The 23,465-nt window shown below is 39.3% G+C and overlaps 1 protein-coding gene across 15 annotated transcripts in view; it reads right to left on the bottom strand.

Moving 5' to 3' along the window:
* Positions 1-23,465, bottom strand: part of PACC1 (proton activated chloride channel 1) — an 80,377-nt gene that overhangs the window by 56,567 nt on the left and 345 nt on the right. For 7 of the 15 annotated variants that reach the window (XM_090135068.1, XM_090135073.1, XM_090135075.1 and 4 more), the window contains exon 1: positions 23,215-23,408. The exons of 4 other annotated variants lie outside the window; for them this stretch is intronic. The gene's annotated coding sequence lies outside the window, so the exon portion shown is untranslated. Of the gene's footprint in view, positions 1-23,214; positions 23,453-23,465 lie in introns of those variants that run through there. 4 more of the 15 variants (XM_090135076.1, XM_090135080.1, XM_031595503.2 and 1 more) reach the window with 4 other exon arrangements.

Genomic DNA, 23,465 nt, shown 5'->3' with positions numbered 1-23,465 from the left:
AACTCTCATATTGCTGGAATCAGGAATCTTACTGTTGCTCTTCAGGCAAGATCACTGAAAATGTACAATTTCCCCAGACCGTCCATATTCAAGGCTTACAGTGAATGTACAGTAATCCTCAAGCCAGACTATGTTAAGCATTACATGGCACACTGCTTGTTTAATTAACCCTCACAGGTCCCCTGGTAGGTAGTTAAGAGACTTGCCCAAGGCCACAAATGTAAGTCAAATAGCATAAGAACACAGCAGCATCCATCTGCTGTGTGTTTGTGCTGACTGATAGATAGGTCATGATGCTCTTCTAGGAAAGAATCCTGGCAAATTCCAAGCCTTATGGGAAAGAGCTTCTATTTAAACATTTAAAACTTTAAAGCACTTACCAGAACAGGGAAAAGGAAACGGAAATAGAAAGCATGAGAAATCTGAGTTAATCCAAGAAACATGAGAGCAATAGATCAGAGTGCAGCCTGGAAGCAAAATGCAATCGATATAAAGGGAAAAAATTAACTTGTTATTAACTGAAGCAAAGATCTGACTGTAACCTCAAATTGCAGTTAGAGGTGATTAATTTGTTCCCACCTCTATTGTAAGAAACTACAAAGATAAACATTAAGAAACATCATCTAATGACAATATACAGCTTTCTTATAACAGTGTAAAAGTAGTCTGAAATTGCTCTTAGAATTGCTGTTCAGTGCTTTAAAAGTGGCTTACTCATCAAATAGACTGCTTACTCACTGCCAGGGAGTGTTTTGATGCACCTGTGCTCCTGGAAAATAAAGTTGGCACAGATATTCTCCTGGGTTCTATTTTGATATTTGATACACACACATCTATAAAATTTATTTGTTTATCACGAAGATATTTGTGACAAATTTCAAGTTGTTCCAGGTATAAGGAAAACAGCATTGTTAATTAAAATAATGTTAAGACTCATAGAGCTTATTATGTTACTTAGCTAGGCAGAAAGAAATTACCACACAGAGTAAGTATCCTAAATTTTAAATGAATACTACTTTCAATTTGGAAATAAATTGACATAATTTTTTGTAATGCTATTTTGTACCTAAGGAATAATTGGAGCCAGGTCAGTATGGTCCCATATATGCACAGAGGACAATACTACTTTGCTATGAAAATCAGAATCTTTCATTGTACAATTTGAACAGATTTTTAATTGAAAAAGTAAGGATCTCCCACTCTACAGCTTGGAAAACTGAGGTCTAATAATCAGTAGCTCAAAAGTCAAGCTCCATTATTCATATATTACCATACCTTAATACACGTGTAGTTAAAATAATTCATTGCCAACACTTGCACAGCATAACACTGCTCAGATAGGAGCAGAGATGCAAGATTCAGCTCAAAGGTTTTACTGAGAACTTCAGAAGAAAGTCTTGGCTTTGTGTTTCCTCATTTTGCTCCCCAGTTCTCAGATTGCCCAGTCTCTCACAGGATCATTCCTGAGGGCAATAATTAAACACATACCCACATCTCTATTTTCTTTCTGGAACTAATATGACTACTAAAATGTTTAAAAAAAACATAAATAAATGAATTGGAGACTCTTTTAAGTTACTGAAAATTATCTGGCTCTCTGTAAGTGCAAGAACAGGAGTTTCTTTTCATCTCTTCTCAGATGGGTCAATATGACACAGAAGGGGACATGAACCCCTGCTTTTCATGGGCCAGTGAGCCGTTGCTAGGATTAAGGATTCAGACATTCATGTACATCTGATTCTTGAACCCTGAAGTCAAATTAAATACTTGTTTTTACTTCAGATACTATTAGCTCCAAGAATATGTTTTGTTTTGTTTTGTTTTTTTCTATTTCCTTTATACTGTGGAGAGCTTTAATTACAATTTATTTTTAACTTTAGAATTTCCTTAGTTCAGTTGTCTTGAGTTTCAGAATTTTAAGAAGTTTTCTTGGCAGTTTCTCCCTGCCTCTTCTTTCTTTCCAAGGTTCAAATGACATAACAAATGAGTACTGTTTCTTTAAAGCTGACACAATAGAACTTGCAGGCTGTCTTAGATTGCAGGCCATTTCATTTCTCATAAGCATGCTGTCATTAGCTACCTTTAGGAGGATGAACTCTATTGATTGGCTGAAATCAAGCTTGTGACCTGGTGGCAGTAATAGATATTTGTTACAAAGCATCATCTCCATATGAATCTTTCATTAGACAGCGTGATCCGAGAAGCCAGCAGCAGTCACACCATGCTTACTCTCTCTAGTGATGCCACCACCGAGGGCTCCCTTATTGGATCATGGCAATTACTAACGTTACGGTGCAGATTCTGAAAGCCTTATCAAATTTCCTTCTAGATATGGCAAGCTTACAAATAATCATGTGCTGTTTCTTTGGTGAGAACATCACAGAATTACACTAAAATGCAGTAAGCTCAAGTCATTTGCAATTAAACACGTGACTCAATTCTGAGATGACACATCTTTTACAGCACATGAAGTGTTTTACAGAAAGTCTAAATACAAAAAGAAATTATGTCTTAAAACAGTTCCAGTCACAGAAAAATGCCAAATCCAATTTTTTTACGGCAAAAACGAAGCAGAATCTGCGGTAGCAGAATTGCTTCATCACAGTGCTGTGATTTAAAGGAACTGAGTTACAGCTTCAGGTAAACAGCTGACAGTTTGATAAAGAAGCCTCTGTTACAACCCCAGAGGAGGACGTGAGTTCTTATTTTCAACTCAGTCATAATAACTCAACATCATAATAAGAAGTGGAAAGAAAGCTGGCAATTGTGCAGTGACACAGAACACCAATGATTATTTGTATGCAAACAAACAAAAAAAGAAAGATTAAAATTTTAGTGCCTCTAAGTGAAGAAGAGTCTTAACAGGCTGCAGTTGAAATCTCTGCTTTCAGGAATACTTAGTCTTACAAACATAAGGATTGTATCATTACACAATTTTCTGCAATCATATAAAGCTAATGTTAAAATCTCAACACAAGACATCCCGTTATGTTCTGCAACCCATAAAACAAAAAGTCAGCAGAGAACAAAATAATTCTCCATTAAAAGAGGACTTAAAAACGTACACTGCAGAAGTGTTCTTCCTCATGTGGTATGAAAATGATCCTGGCTAAAGTAGAGGGGTGGCCAGCAGGGTGAGGGAAGGGATTGTCTCTCTCTACTCTGTCCTCTTGAAACCCCATCTGGAGTATTGTGTCCAGATCTAGGGCCCCGGACAGGAAAGACGTCATACTTTTGGAGACAGTCCAGAGTAGGGCTATGAAGATTATCAGAAGGCTAGAGCACCTCTCCTATGAGGAAAGGCTGAAGAAGCTGGGGGATACCTCATTATGGCCTTCCAATATTTAAAGGGAGATTATAAACACAAGGGAAAAGTTTTACATGGGTTGACAGTGATAGAACAAGGGGGAATGGTTTTAAATTCAAGAAGGGAAGATTTATATCAGATGTCAGGGTGAAGTTTTTCACTGAGAGGGAAGTGAGGTGCTGGCACAACTGCCCAAAGAGGTTGTGGATGCCTCATCCCTGGAGGTGTTCAGGGCCACGATGGATGGGGCCCTGGGCAACTTGGTCTATTACTTGATCTAGTGGTTGGCAAACTCGCCTGTGTCAGGGGGATTGGAACTTGATGATCCTTTGAGGCCCCTTCCAACCCAAGCCATTCTGTGATTCTATGATTGATAAAGATGTTGAACAAGACTGGACCCAGTACCAACCCTGGGGAACTGACCACTGTCTACAGGCCTCCAGCTAGGCTGTGCCACTGATCACAGCTCTCTCAGCTCTGCCAGACAGCCCATTCTCAGTACACCTCCCTGTTCACTCATCTATCCCAAACTTCCTAAGTTTAGCTATGAGGATATTACGGGAGACAGGGTCAAAAATCTGTTCAATATTCAAATATACAGGCATACAAAAAATTTTAACCATTGCAACTGACTTAGAAGGTATCCAGAAATTACTTCAATAAAACTGAAATGTAGGCACCTGTGAGGCAAAAAATAACAGCTGTTTAACAGTGTTACACAATCATTTTGTTTAGAGCATATATTCCATCTGAAAGTTCAGAAATAATTAGTCAGCTATATACACATGATTTAATGATACAGAGATTTACAGCCCTGAAAAGAATTCCTACTGACCATATATAGCTTTTCTTTCCAAAAGATACCTCTTTTATTGTACCTCTGGTACAATAGCATTCCACTCCACCCTCCTAGAAGTATGAATTCCAGATATGGATTTTTAAATAGCAATTCCTAGAATACAAATATGTTCAGTGGATGTTTCTAATCCAAGTTTTTATCAAAGCTAATAGACTACTTTTAAGCTACATGTAATTAATAAACCATGCTTAAGAAATATTTTATACATGTAAAAGACAAATAGGTAATATTTAAAGAGTCCATGAAAGGAATAACCAAAATTTCCAACTAACCAAGCCTCAGAATTCCTTGCTCGAACTGATGGAGACTAATAATGAACTGTAGGTGCCATCACGATCACTGTAATACAAGCCTACTATAATGAAGCCAGAGGCAACTCACATTTTTCAGCAGCGCTATTCATTCCTCCCAACAAGTCACAAACGGACCATTTCCAATAGTAAATGATAATGTTACATAGGAAACACAACTGGAGAAACCAACATTCTTATTGGTAAATCAGTCTATCTATAAAGCCACCAGAGTTTTTTTTAAAAAAACCATAATAGAATGCTTATTCACAAGGTATACACTTTGCAAGTATTTGATGCAACTATTAGCCACTAAGTGTATTCCTCCCCAGTCAAACAAAGCTTTTCTAATGGCAGTCGTTCTTTCCACAGTTCACTGGCAAAATTAAACCCTGCATATGGAGCAATATGTAAATTGGTAAATTCCAAGGGTCTTTGTACAAGATATTACAAGACTTCATGATTGGAATATTTTTATCAGTTTGAGAATGTTGATCTCCAGATCTGGAAACTCCCTGAACAAGGGAGCCTTGAAAATAAAGAACTAATAACTGCAGTTAGTAAATGACATAACGGTAAATCTTCTTGTTTCCCTCAGGCTCGTTCTTGCTTGGCTGTAAAACTGGAAAAATTGAGCAGCTCATCTGCCTCTCAGCAACAAAAAAATCTGTTCATTCTAACAGAACATTTTGGATTTGAAAAAAATGTTTCTGAAAACAAAAATGCTACCAGAACTGTCATTTCACCAATCCTAATTCCATCTATTTCACTAATCATAACTTCCCTCACCTTTCATCCTTCCTTCCCTACAAGCTCTTACTCTTCTGCCCTAAGCGTGGCTCCTGACTTTCTTCACTTGATCACCCAGAAATGCTCCATGGTGCTACGATTGGAAATTTCAAAACAATACCAAGAGACCAAGAGCATTCCTTGAAGTTTTGGAATAAACAATATAGCTTTATTAAAAATTAAGGCAATATACTCAGAGAAATGTTAATGTCCTGAGCATTAGACTTTACCTTGCTCATCAAATACCACTGATATCATTTTCTTGAATTAAGGAATGTGGCTGAAGACATTTCCTGAATTTTGCCAGAGTCCTGAGAGCATGCTCATTGCAATATGGAAATCTTTTGGAAAGCCCACGCAACAAAAAGCTTTCTGATACACAGACAGGGCAGAAACCATGCTAAACAGCACTGCTTGCTTATCGAGGGAAAAGACTGTCCCACTCTACTCTGCATTGATGTGGTCTCAATCTCAAGTACCTCAAGCACTACGTGCACGCTTGGACACCACAATATAAGAATATTAGAGAGTGCTCAAAGGTGGGTTAAAATAATGGTGAATTATCTAGAGTCTAGAGAGCAAGGTGTGTGAAGAGCGGCTGAGGCCCCTGTGTTTGCTCAGCGCAGAGGAACTGAGGGGAGGCCTGATGGCGGCTGCAGCTCCTCACAGGGAGCGGAGGGCAGCGCTGAGCTCTGCTCTGTGTGACAGCGACAGCGCCTGAGAGAACGGCATGGAGCTGCGTCAGGGGAGGGCAGCTGGGGGTGAGGGACAGGGTCTGCATCAGAGGGTGGTGGGCGTGGGATAGGTTGCAAATATTATAACAAAATTAAATATTAACAAATATTATAACAGAATTATTGTATTTGAATCTCTCCAGAATCTCATGTAGATGCTGATCCTGCCATCTCCATGTACTTCAGAGAATGACTCTGGTTTTTAGCTCCTTCCCTAAAAATCCGAACTTCCAAAGGCTGGAAGAAGAGCAACAGGGAGGGAAAATTAATTCGTCTCAGAGAACCACCATTAACTCACAGTTCTCATCAGGTGAACATGGAGTTTGGGTCCGTATCATTATCCAGTTTGGTCTTTGTTTTTTATCTTACGTATGTAATGCAGTACTTAAGTGTTGTAATGGATTAAAACTTTAAGCCAATATAGCAAAGCGTTCAGGAAAGTAAGCACAATGAAGTCAGCAACCAAATATGAGGTGTGACTTCAAAGAAGAAAGTCACACAACAGAAAGTTTAGCAAAGGCTTCTACAGTATATGGGATTATAGGAGGAGAAGGAATAACCCATATAAAGAAAAAACATGAGAAATACAAAAACTAACGTTAAACCCAGTAACCTATAAGAATGTATTTAGTCCATTAACTTACAAAAGCAAACAAAAAAACAAAGCCTCAAACCAACATTTCTGTAAAGAGCAGTGACAATTTTAAATGTTGTAAACGAGTCAAGGCCTGGCTTAAAATAACACCCTCACTGAATGTTATATGGTGAAGAACCATGCTGATGCCAGTGTTACTGGGGATAATGGGAGCTGATTGATTCATAGCTGCATAGCTGGACATAAGCATTCATATGCAATCCAGATTGCTTGTTTAGTATGGAAGACTTGGTAGAAGAATGTTTGGTAATGAGAGGAAATATCTCGAACTAGTTTACAAAATCTAATCTATATTTCATTCCAAATCCAGATTTTCTGCTTCACCAAATTTTATGAGAAAAAAAAAAAAAAAAAGCCATTCACAATTCCAACTCTGAATAATTCAATTTCTCCTGGTCTTGCTACAAAATCATGTCATTTTGCTGTGTACTATTTTGAGATAAGCAGTATCTACTCAGGTTTTACAGTGGTTAGTACAAGTTTTCTGACTGGGACACTTATGTTAGAAATAATAGTAACACGCTTGATTTGCAAGCATGGATGACAAGCCTAATTCCCATACAGAGTACATAACAAAATATGAAACTAGATTTATTTTGAGTGGGTTTTGGATTTTAACAAATGCTTCTGGCACAGTGAACCTCCCTCCTACACTGTCATTTCAGATCACAGATTCGAGAAAAACAAAACACAGAATCATAGAATGGCTAGGCTTGGAAGGGACCTCAAAGATCATCTAGTTCCAACCTCCCTGTGATGGGCAGGGTTGCCAACAACTAAATCAGACACTAGATCAGGCTACTCAGGGCCCCATCTAACCTGGCCTTGAACACATCTTCTCTTTGACTTTTAAGCCTGTGGTAAATTGTATCTACCATGGAATTTCTCTGTAAGCAAAATTCATTTATGTAAAGCGTTATTTAGTAATCAAGTGTTTGGTAATATATTAAGCAACTCAGACACCTCCTGTGCAATCAACAGTGTACTTTCCAAGGACCATAGAATGTATATTTGAGATTAAGAATTCCCTACCATAATGAGTCACACAAAATCCCAATACTTTCCAAAGAGTCTTACTAGAACACAAGAATGAAAACTAAAGATTTATTGTAAATGACTGTTCTTTTGCAACATGTTCTGTAATATTAACAAACATTGATTAAAAAAAATCAGTTGTAAAAGGGTTTCGTTTGCATGTGACAATATGGGGCAATCTGCAAGGAAACTTAAATGCATCATCTGTGCCAGGTAGGTTTTAATATTTTTCCTTGGTTCCTTTATGATACAACTCTTGGTTAGAAAGTCACAGAGAAAATATTAAACTAGAAAATTACTCTAATTTAAAACTAACATAAAAGATAAATATCCATTAGAATAGCAGCAAATTATTATTGGATATAAACTGTATTTTTTCTAAATGAATACAGTGGATTGTATATCAAGGTACATTATTACATATGGACATTGAAACATAGAGATTAGAATCTGGAATTTATACCCAGCCTATATAGACACCGGATTTACGATAGGGGACAGAGCATCTGATCCTATTCTATCAATAGCATTCCCACTGACAGCCCTATATCATATGGAGGATCTTATCAACACATAATAAAACTATGCTAGCTACACTTTGTGCATTAACAAGTCAAGCAACTTCTTATGCAAAAAACAATGAGTTTGACATTACTTTGTGAAGTACTTGGCAGAAGAGATAAAATTATAGGTTACTATAGACACGTGTTCCAAGATAGTTATCCTGAATATAGTCCTGTATGTACTCTGAAGTGTACTTGACAAATTAACTGTATTTTATAACTAGGAATAACGCATACAAAATTGCATTAATAAAAAAAAAATCTAAACTGATGATGTCAAATGGAACAGTATTGTCTGATTTCATGTGAAAAATTCCCATTCTCGGGTAAAAGATGGCCATTTCAATAGTAACTGCAAAAGAAAATGGATAATGACATCAAGTCCTTCTAAGAACAGTCCTGCTGACCTAGGAGGAAGAGCTATCTGTATACAGAATTAACATTTGAGAGGAAGTCTCGTCAGCATTCAGAGCAATGAAAGGACAAGGGGAAATGGTTTTAAGTTGAGGAAGGGAAGATTTAGACTGGAAATCAAGGAGAAGTTCTTTACCAAGAGCGTGGTAAGGCGCTGGAACAGGCTGCCCAGAGAGGCTGGGGATGCCACCTGGAGGTGTTCAAGACCAGATTGGATGGGGCTCTGGGCAGCCTGGTGTAGTATTAGATATGGAGGTTGGTGACCCTGCCTGTGGTGCGAGGATTGGAGCTTCATGATCCTTGAGATCCCTTCCAACCCAAGCCATTCTATGATTCTGTGATTCTATGACATGCACAACACATCCAGTACAGGGCATAAAAAGAATCCAGAAATCATATTTTTCCAGCACATCATAGTTGTATTTCAGTTACGCCAGTGAGACCTCCCAGTGCATGCTACCAGTAGCTAAACCAAGATTCATGTAGAAGACAGTGGCTATATATGTACATCTAACAAGGAATGAGAAAGATTTTTTTCACGTGGGAAACAAATGGAGATTTACCATACCACTGGTTCCCAGAAAAGCACTCTTTATAAAGCAGAACTGCTGTCTTCATTCAGCAGGTGTTTTTTTTTTTTTTTTTCCTGGAGGTCATTTATATTGGTTTTAAATTAGCTATTCACTAAACACTTTGTATCTCAGGTAAGAGATTTTTGAGTATGTGGTTTTAATTAACATACAACTTTTCTAAGTCACTAATAAGTATATTTAGATCGAATTATATTCAGACTAGAAAATTTCAGATCATGTAGTATTCTATCAGCCCTTTTTTTTTGCAGCTATTACCTATTGAAAATGAGTGAATTTAAGGATTTAATTGTCTTTCATCAATTTAAGTCATACCTTGAAAATTAATTCAATGATCCATCCCACTTTTATATTCTATATTGCCGCTTTATCACTTCTCCACCACAAAACATCTGCATAGTTATCCATAGTTCATCTCAACATGACTAAATAGCTATTCTAAGCATGACTAAATCTACGTATGTATAAAATAATTCAACAACAAAATATTTTCTTTTAGAAATCCAGAATTATTCAAGATAGATGCATCATAATGTCCTACTTAAAGTTGCTTTAAAATCTTTTGAGTACCTCATTTCTTAAGAGTTTTAGAAATGTGAAGTACAACTGACACTACTTTTTCATGTAAGATGTGTTCACACTGGCATACATCATTGATTCATTAAAAAAAAGACTTCTGCACTATTTAGTCTAAGTAGCTTTTATCTTCAACCAACAGAAACAATTAAAAAAAAAAAAAAAAGAGCAGTGTCTCCAGGAGTTGTCCTCATAAAGGAAAAAATTATATTAATTCACAGTAATTAAAAATGCAGTCATAACAGTGGCTGCAGTATCACCTAGACATGCCTGTTCTAGCTTTAGAATAATTTGCTGGGATACTTGCAGCAATCTAGGTGGGGCAGCACAGAGCTCAGCAATGGTTGGCAAAATGGTTCAGGCAGTCAGAAGCTCACTGGTATTGAAAATAACTCTGTAATAGCAATAAGGATAGTAATTTGTACACAAGATTAGCAAATCAAATTTATAACTAGGTCTCCTGAAGTCCTTGATTCAATCTACACGCTTAGATGAAAAGTGACCTCACTTCCCTCGGGTTTGCCTTTGTATTTGTAGGAATTCAGAATAGTTTCATTCTTCAAAAGGCCCATACATGAGATTGGCATGTCAGATCAGCTATTATTTTGATCCAGGAGCCACTCCTGCAGGCTTCTTTGATATTAAATTTGGTTTTGCTGTAATCCTAGTTCAAGTTGTAAGTTAAATATTGACAGTAATTTAAGTCCTACCTGTATATGAAAAACATAGCTTGATATGGCACTGGCAAATGAAAGGACAGGCAAAAGTCAATATATACAACTCAGCTGTTGTTCACACCATCACTTTGTAGTGTGGGTATTTGCTTACAATGCTCATATGCTACCAGTGCTTCACAGATTTTCACAATCACGTCCAAGCGTTCAGAATAAACAATCTACTTGTAATTCTAAGAGTAGCAAAGTCCATTGCCTGGAGACAACAAATTCACAGAAGCTGTCCCAGCCATGTGGTTGCTCACTATACCTGAGTTTTCCACACCAACTCAGATTCATCCATGTTCTTCTGCCAGCACAGGATGCAGTGATCTAAGAGGGGTGGCTTGTATCTTCATATGTCAGAGCCACGTACAGTCAGTAGCACAATTTAGGTCAGTTTCCAGATTTCTCAGCTTGTGCTCATAATGCAGGCCTTAAAAATATTACCAGAGAGGTGGATATCTCTACAGAAAAGCATTCTGACTGCATCTCCCTTCCGATGACTACTGTGCTCAAATTGCATTCAGGATACAGGAATACGGAGCAGGATGCTACGTCATCTATAAGAAGAGACAGAGAACATAGGGAGGAAGATAAGACTCTTCTGCTCTCATCCCCTGATATCTGCATGTAGGAATGAAAAAAAAAAAAAAAAGGCTCCTAAATGTATAATCAGTACATGATTTTGTTGGCATGTTAGTAAAAAGACACACGTTTTATCTCTGTTAAGAGTTATTACCAAATTCTTTTTTTCTCAGGTAGGAAATGAAACAGATCTTAATTCAGAAAAATACTAAAGCCTAAGAAGATTAAGAAGCTCACTCCATTAGGAATTCTTAGAAACTTAATTGTCAAGTAGAGATGTCACCGGAATATTCTAAGACACGCTTTGTGCCTCTTACAAAGAAATAAAGCAACATTAATGCAGAGAACAAAAATGTTCCCTAAAGTCTACTCCAAGGTATTTCTTATCCTAGGCTTGAAGACAACAGCAACACTAATCCAAAAGATACTAAGTATTGCTATGACAGAAAAAGTCACAAACAGATGCACTGTTATATAAAAAAAATATATTATGTAATGTTTCCTTAGACTGACTTTTATTTTCAGTGAGCAATAGAAATTTCCACAAGACGAATATTAGATGGTGAGGGATGCGTGCTATGCAGAGGAGAAAAACTGTTAACCTTTTCATACCTTGTTCTTGAAGTAGATACAGCTCTTCCACTCATGGCTAGCCCCTGAGCATTGGACTCAGAATTTGCTTGGCCTTGTGTGGGATGCAAAGTCTTTTTCTGTGCTTCTGACCAGAATGCTCAGAGCACACCACTTTGATCTGTCTTGCTTTCTGTCATGTGATGGTGACACAGAGTAAGACAGGATGCCCAAAGGCACCACGTTGATAGCAGCCCCTAGCAGGCACCCTCTTAGCGCATCAGGGAGAGGCACACGTGGTGGCAGTTTCACCAGAGGGCACTCTAGAGAATCGCCAACCTCTTATTTGACCAGTTCTGTTCACCTCAAGGAAATACTTTTCCAGCCAGGAGGAAGGTTAGGGTATAGCAGAGAAAACATGTGAGAACTGCTCCTGGATCTATCTCATGCAGTGTTTCTACCAGATCTGGAATTTAGCTGTGGGCGTAAGCAGTTTGCTGGCACGGGTGAGGACCTATCAAAAAGAGTAAGAATAGGATGGTGTTTGAACCAGTTTGAAGTTGCTTCCAACATAAGTAGAGATTGCAATGTCAACGTGGGCACTTGCTTCAAAGAAAAATGACACTAGGGCTTTCCAGTCTACACTTCAGCCTGTAATGCTACTGGAATCAAGGAAGGAAAGGACTATCCAGGGAAAAACTACATGCTCAGTACTGGGAAGAATACTTCCATACACAACAAGGGAGACAACAGAAATGACATTTTTTTCCTTCATAGAACAAATTCTGCTACACAAATCTCAAGCAGGAGTGGAACCCAAAAAGGTTTTAGAGATTAACAAAAAGGGAAGTGGAAGGTTGGATGTGTAGAGTTTCAAGCAACTTTGTTACATCACTGTGTCTGACTGTAATGGTAGACTACAGCACCTATATTGTTTGTGGAAATACAATACTGGGAAGCATCTTCTGACTCTTTTTTTTATTCTGACTGTAAAGGTCAGACAATTCAATGCAAAATATATTTATGTATTTTTCTGTCTCCAGGTTTTTTATTGATTCTTCACCTACCGTTCTGGGAGTCTAACAGAAAGGCCTTGAAGATGAACAAACCTTCTCTTTCCCCAAGATAAGACACGTACTTTAATCTTACAGAGGACAGTTACACAGCACCAAAGCAGCACTGCAAACAGGCTTACACGGTTTTAAGAGGAGATCATTGCTGTTTTCCATGACCTAATGGAAGACTGTAGAGAAGATACAGTCAATTTTTCCTCAGAAAGGCACAGTGATAGGACTGCATTAGATGAGGTAATGTACACAAGCTGCAAGAAGGGAAATTCTGATTATATTTTAAGAAATTATTCACCGTGACATTTAGTTGAACCTTGCAACAAGTTACTGAGAGAAGACAGTTCTTCTGTCTTTGGAAATGCTTGAAACTTGACTGGATAACATCTTGTGCAACCCAATTTAAGTAGGCTGTGCTTTGAATTAGATAGTCTCCAGATGTCCCTTTCTACATAATTCTGTTATTCTTTGACAGAGATTTCACTTGCTAGGAAGATGAAATGGGACAAAGATTTTACAAGAAAATAATCCTGTTAGTGTATCTGTGGTAACTTCTGAAACTTTCTTAAACAAGCACATGCAGAGCTTAGTTTACTACGTTGTTCTGCAGCAAACCTGGCAGAGAGGTGTCAGGGTTTCTGGTCTGGAAGCTTTAGAATTTAGGTGGTGTGAGAAGCAGAGTAGAAACTATGGTCCGTAGTAACAAAAAGTCAAGACAAACAAGAAGAACACTCCCCAAAACCTATTTATTTAATATTACATTATTTACAGTACATAGCTGCTCATGGAATGTAAGAACACCAGTTCTCATCAGCATCAAAGAAATCTCTGCATGGGGCAGAGTACCCATTCTGTCCTGATGCCATTAATTTTCCATCCCTGATACCTGAGATAACACAAACCAAGTATGAAAAACACTTGCCATTACCAGAACTTCTTAGGTCTTCCCAAAACATCTGTACTATTGTTATCCGTCAGTGTTACTACAGCAAAGCTGCATTATATCAGAGGATATCTTAACAGAAAGTTTTCACCTCTGTCTAATGTTTTATGCCATGTGTACACAAAATGAGACACTTTGCCCCTAAAATAAGGAATCGTGCTGCACTGTTGTACTTACTACAAATTTCATAGCTGAGAAAGCAACACTGCTACTGTTAGTTAGAGTTTTACTTTTCTGTGGGTCACCCTTTTCCAGTAAGTTTTGAAAGCATTATTTAAATAGGCAGAATGTTCCCTTGTTTCAGTGCTGCAGGGCATTTCTTGATAGCCAGGAAGAAATAAAAGGAATGAACTGTGTGTTACTTTCAGGCAAAAGCTGAGTCACAGTTCCATTTCACTGTGTAATACATTGTCCTTTGTGCCCTTCCACCTACAGACTGCAGCAGCCTTCAGCCATCTACAAGTTGAAAGTCGTGCTTAAAAAACTGAACAGTGATCTCAGCAACTTTTGTAACATGTCACATGGATCAGTGACCGTGATTTTGGGAAAGTTCCAAGTTTAGAAAATGCCACCCTACTACTCCAGTTTTTTGTGGCAAGATTTTTTTATTTATGTGGCTTATTTGTAATACTGTGTAGGACCAAGGGTTTCATACTGAAAATGAGATATTGCTGAAGTGAGTAACAAGAGACAATGGTCATTCGTGGTTCTCCATGATGTGTGCTGTCTGTTAGGAACTAAAGAGAATTAATCAACATATGCTTACTGTAATGTCATGTGGTGACCAGCTAATCAAAGTCAATGGAGAGACTTACGCTGCTTTTGGGAGCATTTGGAGCAAACAAACCATAATGCAAAATGAAATAACAAAAAACACCAACAACTTTAGAACAGTTGCTATTGAACCCTTGGGTAGACGCTATGGATGGATGAACTAAGTTTCCAGACTGATCAACAGTCTAAATGACCAGGTTCCCAGACTTATGAATAAAATCAAGAGCCAAGAAATCCAGCAGCTGTTTCTAACATTAGTTAGAATTTATATACCAGGCCTCACTGTGCTAAAAGCCTTTATCACTGTTGAAGATTTGTATACGACAGTGGACCTATTATTACTTTGGGAATTCACCCACCGAGCTGATGTCAATTAAGATGCTACTGTCCTTCTGCAAGTGGTTGGCATCATTGGCAGTTAGACAAAAGAATGTATAAGCAAATATTAACAAAAAGCAGCCTTAACCATTAGCTAAATGAACATATTCTTTGTGCAGCTGAACTATAGGCACAGCTATGCAAGCACATAAATATGTAAAATGTAGAATAAAAAATGTACTTATGGCTCAGTGTATAAAGTCAAGTTACTGTTACACTTCTATGACCCGCTTATATTCATACTAAAGTTACCTTAGCGGAATAAAGGAAACTGTACAAAGTGTTCTTTGCCTCTATCCTCTTCTAAACCAGAACTCTGCAGTTTCAGAAATAATAGATAAGTTTACAATATGTAATATGAGCTTGTATACTGTCTGGACATAGTTCTAAAATGAACTCAGCTATCCACAACAGCACTGTACCACATCAAAGACCCGAGCTAGACACCATACTGTGACGTACAGATACCACAAGCTTCTTCAGAACTAGCTTACATAGCCCTGCCTGCACACTACTACTACTACACAGTATATATATTATAGTGTATTTCAGAAAAGCTCTAATCTGATCGCTGTAAAACTGGTTCCAAACTGCATCCATCTGCACACAGTGAAACACTATGCACAATTTATATCCTGTTATGACACTGCCAATCACGAGAAAGTGAAACTACTCCATCATCCTAAAACAGAAGTTTTCTGAAAGCAGATGCAAGCAGGAAGGACATACTGTCTTATTGAAATGTTATGCAAAACATTACCACAGAATTGTCAGCACATCTTGCAAAACCTCAAGGTCATCCTTGGTGTCAAATGTTTTAAGACTTCTTTTAAACCATCAGGTTTTGGAGAAAAGGCATCCAAAGATGCACAAGAAAGGATACAAGTGGATTTCAGTATGTCTTCTACGTAAATCATCTAAAGCAAACAAAGGAAGAGCAGAAAATACTTCTGTGTGCAACTGTTCCCTTTTAATTTACTGCATCCTGTAATAAATGTATAATCCAGTTCTCTGAGAAATAAGAAGTCTTCTATGGATCTAAGAGCCAAGCAAAGACTGGGAGAAAGTCAGCTTTCCAGACACAGCAACAGCAAAATTCCTGTGACTGAATGACTGACGAGGTAACATTACTACACAGCGGAGAGATAATTTATAGTCATCAATTGTCCAAACTTCATGGATTTTCTGTTTTTAATAAGAGTGTAAGTTTGTTATAAATGCTAGAGGATTTCAGTTGAACAGTCAAGCATAACTTTGAGAAACATTAAGAGGAAAAAAAGAAAAAAAAAAAAAGGTAGAAGCAACTCTCAGTAACTTCCTTTACTCTTTTTAGAAGAACTAATAAAGCCAACACCTATGAAATTAATGCATTCCAATATGAAGATGATGATCTCCCAGCTGTGTCTCTTGGCGTGGCTACCTGATGCTGGTTCAGAAGGGGTCAGCACTGGAACAGCACTGTCCCACCTCTGAAAGCTCCTCCATGAGGGGAAAAAAGAATTAGGGGACTTACATTTTCTCCACTTTCACTCTTGGACCCCACATTAGGCTTACCAACTGATTGCTGCTGGCCTCATGCTCAGTGAGAATGGACAGAAACTTAGTTTTTAAAACTAAGTTATTTTCTCTCATACAAATGGTCACTCTATTTTGTATCCAGATTTTCATTAACATTGTCCAAGATCACTGTATTTCGTAACCAAACAAGAATCTGCACAATAACACTGAGCACTGTATTTGTTAGAATACACACATCCTCAATGCAAGCATCAGAAATGCTGATTAAAAAAATGTCACCTTGTGTTTTATGGTTCAAATGTATTACAAAAAATGTTCCCATGAAACATCTGGTTAGTATACACACCAGTTTGGTTTAAATACACGTCAACACATAATCCTTGTATTGCAAGTCTGAGTGAAAACAGACCATTTCAGCAAATTTAGTTTCCCCTAAACTCCTTCAGAAGTAATTGGTAATCTCTGCTTTACTGGGTGCAGAATATGATCCACTAATGCTAAAACACTCTCAATGAACTTTAAAATCTTGCCTTTAATCATCAATTTTTACCTCTTTCCATTATCACTGTTTCAGTGACACAGGAACATATTCTAATGGATCGTTAAACAAACAAGGATCTATCTTTTTACATTTGAAAGGATATTTTTCAAAGAACTGACAACAAGCATAAAAATGAATCATCATAACCTTTGATACAGATGCATGTTTATTTTCAACAGCTGAAGACTGCTTCTTTTCAGCACTGAAGAACCTGGCACTTAAGTAGAACAGCAACCATAAACTGCAGAACTCTACAGCAGTTATGAAAGAGCAAAAGAATAAAACCTTAATTTCTTTACCTATATTTTCAAGCTGTCAAAGACTGCATCAGTGATGGAATAACTGCCTAGGAGGCAGGCAAGGTACTACGCTGCAATCACAGTTATTAAAACCAATCTGAATTACAGAGGCTAAAGCAAAACTTATTTCTTTAAAGCAAGACTTATATCTTAATACTGTGTTTAGCACAGCGTAACGATTCAAGAATATTCTTTTTCTGAGTTTCGAGGAGCTTTTATCACATGTGATACTACTAAGAATTACTGCAATCCAGTGTTCTAAAACACAAAGCAATGATAGACTAAATAGCAGTGGAACAAAAACCAGTTGGCAGTAGAACTCTGAATAACATTCATGGAGCATACAGCTTGATTCTTTAAAATATTATTATTTAAGATAGAAAGCAAAGTAAAAAGCTAAAAAACTTACAGTTGGACAAGTATCATTGAAAGGTATTTTCAAAAGCAAATTAGTGACTTCAATGGCAAAAGGAAGGAAGGAAACAAGCTTTTGTGGGAATTCTCCCAGTCCAACAAAGTTTGCAAAATCAGACCACGTTATCACAAAACCTCAGAAGACCCTGCTTATGAGAACACAGCTTTAAGAAGCCAGTCAAGTTCAAATAGAAATCAATGGCCAGAAATATAAATTTGTATCCCTGGTATTAGGAGAAAAAAGCAGTAGATAATTTCAATTTACAGACTTTGTTTATCATAAAAATAGTTATTGAAAGGGAATCAAACAAATTTTAAAACGATCTTCACTTTTAACAGTGTAGGTTGTGTGTTTTAGCAGCCAAACCTGTGGCTTTTGCTCACACATCAATCCATGCAAAGAAAGGAAGCAAAGAACAAACAAACCATCTTCTCCATCACAGAAACCTACACACCTGGTCCTGCATCGCTCCACTTAGCAAGAAGTGTGACACTTGCTCAAGAGGGAAAGAATCACACCCAACCTAGAAGACAACTTTGTATTATTCGCGCTGTTTTTAACGGTAGAGCAAAGGGAAGATACCATCTCAGAATTGTTCAATGAAAAAAATGTGGAAAGATGAAATTCCCACAGAGCAACAGTTGTCACCTCTAGTGTCAACCAACACTGCACTTCTGCTGATAGTATTTAAATGTGTTGCCTTCGTAGATGTGTTCATGCATGGCTTTGCTGCTGCTGCGCGTGCAAGTGAGTGGGTAACAGCTGAGGGATATGTAAGCATGGTGCTCACTGAAGACAGATGTTTCACAATACACAGTGTGCCCTGCTGATTATGGAAGTTTCAAAATGGCAGGCATGATCTACAGAGTCTATTTCAGACTCCTCACATTTGGTAAGGCATTCCGAAGCTAAGGATTGAGACAAGTTCCAAGAACGTGAGAGTCTAGAGTAATAAAAACAGGGGCCTTTGGGGAAAACAAAGGGTTTTTTTTTTTTTTACTTCTAAACTTCTTTACGCAACCATTCCTGCTTTGCAAAGTAAGTTTCCCACTGCAATTCACAGCTACATTTGTTTCTGTATGGAAGTAATGAAGTTGTCCACATCTTTGAGTAACAGTTGAAAATGAGAGTTCCAGACCACTAGGAATGTTAGATAATGCTAAATATCATGCCAGAGCAAACAAAACAAGAACAAGTGGAAATGGATAATGTGAGGCGTTGGGAAGAAACAAATAGAGAAGTACTGAAGTTCTTACAGGGACTGAGTGCACCAAGACTTATGTGAAATATTCTCACTCTGTGCTATTGGAAACACTGTTTTGGGGGTGGGGATGGAGGTGAGGGCAGGGAGGATTAGAACATAGAATGCAGCAGTGGTGCTTGATCTATTTCTGAACATCAAGAGTCATGTTTAATATAAACTTTCAATTCATGCTGTTGGTAGAGAGCAGCTGCAACAAGAATACATTCATGAATTCTATAATTCATTGTCTTGTAAAATAACAACTCTGCACTCACCCTATGAATGGACTGGATGATCAAATGGAAAGACAATTTAGATTGTTAAATGAGAAGTTATGATATCCTTATGAGTTCCAGTTCACGATTAATTCACAGGTAGCTGATCACTCTGAAATGTGACCAAGTTTTGAAGGCAGAGGTCAAAAAGGGACTTCTTTTCAACAGCTATTCACATATGGAGCAATCTTACAAGTTCCATAAATTTGAGAGATTACAGCAGCTTCTATGAATAGCTGTATTGTTTTACTTCATACAGATGCTGCAGTACCTGTTCTGTCGAAAGCAGTAAAAGGCCTTTTAAGTGCAATTTCTATTTATCTTCACTGTTTACATTATAAACATTCTGAATGACATGCTCACCACACTGCTATAAGGTACAAAACATCATTTCTATTTGTTAGAAGGTATTAAATGACTTACCTAAATCAAACTGTGGTGGACTGATTCCTGACACCCTTGCTCCCAAGTTAACTACTCTTCCCACCCATGAAGAAAAACGCTCAGGATCACTGATGGTTGTTTACAGTTGCTAGGAGGGGAACTTATCACAGAAGGGATAAAATAAATAATTTCTACACTTCTCAAAAAGTCACAAAACTCCTGAATTTGGTGCTGCCAGAAGAAGACTGCCATAAAGAAGGAAACTACAGAGTACTGACTTAGCTCCTCTGCCTGAGCAAGGGCTGCTCACACATAATAGCAGAAATCTACACACCAGAGGATTTGCAAACCTTTTTTTGCCATTAACTTTCTCTCACACCTTCATCACCTTGACTATACCCACTTCTACCAAAACTTTCATCATGTCCTTTCTTGAATCTCATCTTCCCTCATTAGATTCACAACCACAGTTTAATAAATAGCTTTAAGGGTAACTGCCATCCTCCACCTTGCATAACTAACGATCTAATGAGAAAACGGTATTTCAAATACATTTCAAATGCATCATGTTTTCTCTAGAATGAAAAAGCCAAACTGCAAGAACCAACTTGACATTCAAGTCCAGATCATACCAAAAGGAAATCCTTATGAGTGAGGAGAGAAATGCAGAGAAGAATGTTTAAGTCACAGATACAACTCCTGTGTGCCTTCTGGAGAGCTCCCACAGAAAAGGGAAGACGATCTCCAACCAGCAGTGTAACGCAGCCAAAACCCTACAGCCGCAGGGAAGTTGCATTACAGTGTAGCAACAAATCAGCAACTCCTCCAGGCAGAACTAAATCACAAACATCATATTGAGAAACAAAAATTATTGCTCCTTTCCCTGTACCCTCAGGCCTGTAATTAAAGGAAACTCAAAAGAGATCCTCTTGGTTTCTCTTCCTTGAAAACAGAGCCCTGTTGAGCCTTTCTTCAGTTCCACCAGAAACTCCTCACAGTCTGCCTTGAAAATGGACTCCAAATTCAGAAGCAAAGATGCAGAATGCAGTAAAAAATGTTTTGTTTAATTGGATCAACAGAAACAGGTTGTTAGAGGTATGCAGACCCTCACAATTCTCTTAAGAATTTAAATACTCTGATTATGTGAAAACGGTAGATATTCTTAGAGAAAAGAGCAATTAGCACTGAAAAGTGAGGAGAAGCTTTAATCACCATAGAACTTAAAGAACAGCTGCTAATTATTGCCTGTGGGAAAGCAAAAGGCTAGCAGGAAGGTTAATAACAAAATTAAACACTAAATTTAAGCTCCTGTGCTCTCTGGCATCCACAAAAACACAGGGCTTGTGTTTTAGAGGCATCCAAATGGTCTACTTGGACTGCTTTATGAAAATGTCCTCCAGCTGCTGACCTGGCATCTCTGTCCTTCAGCTTGTGACAGGCAGCACTAAATGCCTGGAGGCCGCCTGGGCTCATCCCACTGACCTCCATCAGGACGTTCAGAATACTGAGCAAGTACGTCACATTTTGGAATGCAAATGAGTAGGATCCATAAATCATGGTGGTTCTGCTGCAGAGGACATTTATTATGCAAGACGTGCACAGCGTGCTTCTGCTTGGTGCTCAAGGGCTTCCAGGAAGGTGGCTCCTGATGGTAAGGCTGCAGCACTGCCTGAAAGCCACAGAGGGCAAATGGGAAAGTTCGGGAAAACTTTGTTTCACAGCACGGGACTTCTTCCAGGATAAGGTGATTATTTAACCATTTTCCAGAGAGGTTCCAGTAATAGCATACTGCATCACAGCCAGGGATGTACAGTCAATACAGATTTTTTCAAAATTACAGTAAGCTTTGCAGTGACGTTCTGGTAGCTCATTCCAAAGACTTTCCTTGTTGGCATCCAGTCATCCTTGTAACGGCGAGGCAGGCATTGCAAGTGCAGAGCTAACTGCAGAACTGACAATACATCTTGGGGCCATTTTCCTGCACACAGAGCAACTAACTGTGCAACTGCATGTATACTGGTCTAAACAGTTTTCTGTTGGAGAGGTGTGTTTGTAGCAGCATGTCACCAGAAACAGCCAAATGGAAAACCAGCAGCTATTAAGTTTCTGTCACAGAAACTGATGTAGCAATCTAGGTTTTTGATAGAGAACAGTTTTCTAACCCTAATTTTAGAAACAGCATAAATCATTGGCACAGGTTTGCAGATTTTTTTTTTAAAGCAGTTGAAGGAGGAAAGCTTGCCTGCCTGAAAGCTTGCCCACTGCTTTCCTCTCTTCCACTGCATGGGCTGATCCAACAACAGATCAGCAGCCACCCTTCACCAAGCATGCCTTCCCTTCACATCCTCTATGACAGCAGTATTTGGCTTAAGTTTGCACTGTACTGCACCACCATTTCCTGCACAAAAAAGCTTTTCAAATCAGATATGCAACCCCTGTGAATGCATGCTGTTAAAAGGAGGACTGACTGAAAAGGATCATCAGCAACTATTCCACCACCTTTTCCAACGTGCAGGCTCTTTCATAGACATGGCTATTGGTACTTATTGCCTACTTGAGCATTTTCTCAAGTCTTGCACTTGCTCACTATTCCTCAGCTAGCAATGGCTCAGAAGCTACTTACTGATGGTGTAGTTCAGACTGCTTTATGCAGCCTGTCACATTCACCTTGAGCTCAAACCATCTGACACAAGCCTTCACAAGCTGAAGAACTATTTCTTGCCTCGTAGGTTGTACATATTCAGAAAGCAACAGATCTGAGACAGACACATACTGAATTCAACGGACAATTTCTCTAAAAAGCCATCTACTGACTGGATCAAAAGGTCCCAGCATCATTGTAGAAGCTGTTTTTGACACACAGAAATACAGCAGCGATTTAGCACCATCTAACCAAGGCAACTATTAAAAGCCTGCACGTGGCCCAGCACTCTTTCAAATACACAATCGTTATTATGTAAGCGCTGCTGCAAATGTAATGCCTCCTATTTTACGACGTCGGCCCACGATGTCAGAGGCAGATGTTGGCGTTCTGGCAGTAGAAGCCAACCCTTCCCACCAGAACTCCATACCACGCCTCTGCCACGCGACAGACGGCGGCAGAGGGGCAGCCTGACAAAATGGCGTCTGACCAGGGAGCGCCTATGGAGCAACGGCGCATCACTGAACTCCTCCACGCGGAAAAAGTCGGCACCCACTGACATTCACTGATACCTGCTGAGCGTGTTTGGAGGCCAACCAGCGGGTGTGAGCACGGTGAGGCGGCGTGCTTCAGCCGTGGTGCCAGCGGGTCACCTCCGCGTGTGCAGCGATGTGAGCGCAGCACGGGGGCCCTCGTTCATCGCTGGTGAAAATACATGGCTAACTTCAACGCAGGTGGGTGCTACGTTAAAAAATCACTTCTCGTAGCTGAGAATCCGCTCTATCAAATGGAGCTACCCTGCCATTTCTGTCTGTTGTTGTCTGCACGGAAATAAATAGGCGGCACTACTTTTGGAGAAACCTACACGTCATTTTGTTTTTTACTGGAAGAAGAGCTGACCGTCAGTAAAATGGCAAAAGATCCAAGGCAGCCCCTGAGGGCAGCGTGACCGCGCCGTGCTTCCCGCCGCCCCAGCACGCAGCCCCGAGGGCCGCACAGCCGGGCTTTACACACGGGGCTTTTCCCGGGACGAGAAGCAAACGGGTCGCGTACCAGTTAATTGCGAGGGACGCCACGCGTGCCGGTGACCTCTCTCCCTCCCTGTCCGTTAGGTAAGGCGCGGAAGGCCCCGCTCGCAGCCCCCTCACCTCAGCCCGGGCGGAGCAGCAGGTCCCGGCGGGCAGGGCGCGCTCCGGGGGAAGCCGGGACCCCCGGCCCGGTTGCCGGGCAACGGCGCGAGGCCGCCGGGAACGCCGCCAGGCACGTGACACACCGCGCGCACGACGCAGCGAGCGCCGAATTAC

The sequence above is a fragment of the Phasianus colchicus genome, chromosome 2 (assembly GCF_987193195.1).
Source record: "Phasianus colchicus chromosome 2, bPhaCol1.hap1.1, whole genome shotgun sequence".
Taxonomy (NCBI): Eukaryota; Metazoa; Chordata; class Aves; order Galliformes; family Phasianidae; genus Phasianus; species Phasianus colchicus.
Note: the sequence above shows the minus strand (reverse complement) of the source record. Positions and strands in the feature narration are given on the sequence as shown.